Source organism: Microtus ochrogaster, unplaced genomic scaffold, assembly GCF_000317375.1.
Source record: "Microtus ochrogaster isolate Prairie Vole_2 unplaced genomic scaffold, MicOch1.0 UNK56, whole genome shotgun sequence".
In the NCBI taxonomy this organism is placed as follows: domain Eukaryota; kingdom Metazoa; phylum Chordata; class Mammalia; order Rodentia; family Cricetidae; genus Microtus; species Microtus ochrogaster.
In genome coordinates this window covers 2,064,523-2,067,238 of record NW_004949154.1, presented here as the reverse complement: position 1 = coordinate 2,067,238, position 2,716 = coordinate 2,064,523, and the positions used below count along the sequence as shown (strand labels likewise).

General features: G+C 39.1%; 1 protein-coding gene across 1 annotated transcript in view; it reads right to left on the bottom strand.

The window, feature by feature from the left end:
- Positions 1-2,716, bottom strand: part of Patl1 (PAT1 homolog 1, processing body mRNA decay factor) — a 33,500-nt gene that overhangs the window by 4,119 nt on the left and 26,665 nt on the right. The window lies entirely within an intron of this gene.

Genomic DNA, 2,716 nt, shown 5'->3' with positions numbered 1-2,716 from the left:
GGGTGCTGGGGATGCAGCCCTGGCGCTCCTATTACAACATGTGTGTGTATACACAGAGTATATTCTTATCTGAAGTATAAAAACTTACAAAGAGTGTTAATAGGCATCTAAAAAAAATTAGCAACATGATTTTTTTCTGGGTTTTTTTTTTTTTTTTTTTGAGAGAGGGTTTGTGTAGCCCTGGCTGTCCTTGAACTTAAGAGATCTGCCTGTCTCTGTACTTCAAGATTGCTGGGAAAAAAGGTATGTGCTAGCATGCCTATCACAACATGAACACTTAAGGGGCACCAAATGAAAATACCAATAACACTAGGTTAAATGTGTAAGTCATATCTATAATGGATCATAAATGGATACATTATTTTGGGATTTCATTCTATTTTCCTGGGTTTATATTAGAGGGTAATCTTTCTTTTCCACAAAGCTTCCCTTAATGTTATTTGCAGGCAAATTTTCACCAGGCTCATGATCTGTATGACTTTCTGGTTTGTTACTGTTCTTATCAAAATTAAAACAGCGACTAAGTAATAGGAAGGTCATGACTGGTCACTTGAGAATCCACCAATATCCCAAGTGACACAGGTATCCTCTCCTATCTCAGATGGCCTGTTATTGATGGCAGGTCAAAGAAGAAAGAGGTCCTGGGACTTCACCTCTGTTGCTTTAGTGTGGCCCTAAACAAGTGCCTACTACATACCAGATATCATCTAAAAACTAGGACGACTGTAAAACCTGCATCAACACTTGCACATCCCAACAAACACCCAGGGTCATAAGGCTAGAAAAGGGCAGGCAAGGCCTGACACTGCCTGTTTAGAAACTCAAGATCCTCTTTCCTCATTAGGTTTCCTCTAAAAGGTTTTGAACTAAAAAAGACTTTTTTTAAAGGTAGGGTTTATGTCCTCAATATGTAAACTAGGCTGGCCTCAAACTCAGAGACCCACTGGCCTGAATGCTGGGATTAAACACAAGTGCACCAAGTTTTGCCTTAATCTTTGGATCTTTAACATGACATAACTAAAAGCTGTATGTAGTTTTCCTGCAGCTATGTCATGTGGCTATATCCTGGCCACTGCTTCTCAGCAGAAGCTGGTTAGAATTTGCTGCGGGACTTATACACTGTAAAGATTTGTCACTCATACTGGTTTAAGAAAACGTGGATTGGCTAGTAGCCAGGCAGGAAGTATAGGCAGGCAACCAGACTTAAAAATAAAAATGAAAAGCCGGGCGGTGGTGGCGCACGCCTTTAATCCCAGCACTTGGGAGGCAGAGGCAGGCGGATCTCTGTGAGTTCGAGACCAGCCTGGTCTACAAGAGCTAGTTCCAAGACAGGCTCCAAAGCCACAGAGAAACCCTGTCTCGAAAAACCAAAAAACAAACAAACAAAATAAATAAATAAACAAATAAAAATAAAAAAATAAAAATAAAAATTAAAGAAAATAAGAGTTAAAAAAAAGGTACGTAAAGATGGAAAATACAGAGAGAGTCTGGATACTCTGTTATTATGTTGTCTTTGAATTGTTTGACTGCTGAGGAAGGAACAACAGCTGCTAAAAGACTTGACTAGAGATGCTGCTGGATTAATGTAAGCTATATATTTTGAAAAGCCTTGACTTAAAAATTTAAGTCAAAAGATATGTTACTTTAGAGTAGAGGTTTTGCTTTTGTGTCCACGGAAAATTATAATCCAACATTTCAGAACACCTCTGTTGCATTTTCCTGAATTCTAAATCCAGAACAATCTAAAGACTGCTCGCTGGGGCTGGAGAGATGGCTCAGCCGTTAAAGGTTGAGCTCACAATCAAAAATATAAGACTGTTGGCTGAGATGATCCAGGCTCATATAATACTTCAGTCAGGACTTGACTATAATCCTAAATTTTCTTTAGGTCCCCATAAGATTATCAGCACCCTCAATCAGCAGGAAGTGGTCTAGAAAACTACGCCAAAAGTGGATTATGGATGTTTGTCTTTGTTTGGAATGTTGGTTACAAGTTGTTATTGATAATGGCCAGGAAAAAAAAAAGTTAAAACAAAGGAGATTAGATTCAGAATTCTTGTTTGGAAAAGAAAAAAGAGAAAGTGCTGTGGGATAATGCTCTTGTACACTGCAAAGATTTGTCACTCATATTGGTTTAATAAAATGCTGATTGGCCAGTAGTATAGGTGGGACAACAAGACTAAAAGAATTCTGGGAAGAGGAAAGGCAGAGATGCAGACACTAGCTAGATGCAAGGGAACCAAGAAGAGAATGCCTTATTGATAAAAGGTACCAAGCCACATGGCTAAACAGATAAGAATTATGGGTTAATTTAAGTTTTAAGAGCTAGTTAATAATAAGCCTGAGCTAATAGGTCAACCAGTTTATAACTAATATAAGCCTCTGTGTGTTTTGTTGGGACTGAATGGCTGTAGGACCAAGCAGGACAGAAACTTGTTTATAAGAATTCCTGGGGAAAGTCCTAACAAAGAGGACAAACAGTTAATCATCCATACCCAGCTTTGTTCCTCATGCCAAGACAGTTTTAACTTTCAGAACTGTCCTGAAGCATCATGAGTATGGAAATATACTGTTAAAGAGGACCAGAGTAATTGTAAAAAGACCAGATGCGTGTTGTCACAAATTTCATAAAGAACTATTTTCTCACTGGGCGGTGGTGGCGCACGCCTTTAATCCCAGCACTCGGGAGGCAGAGGCAGGCGGATCTCTGTGAGTT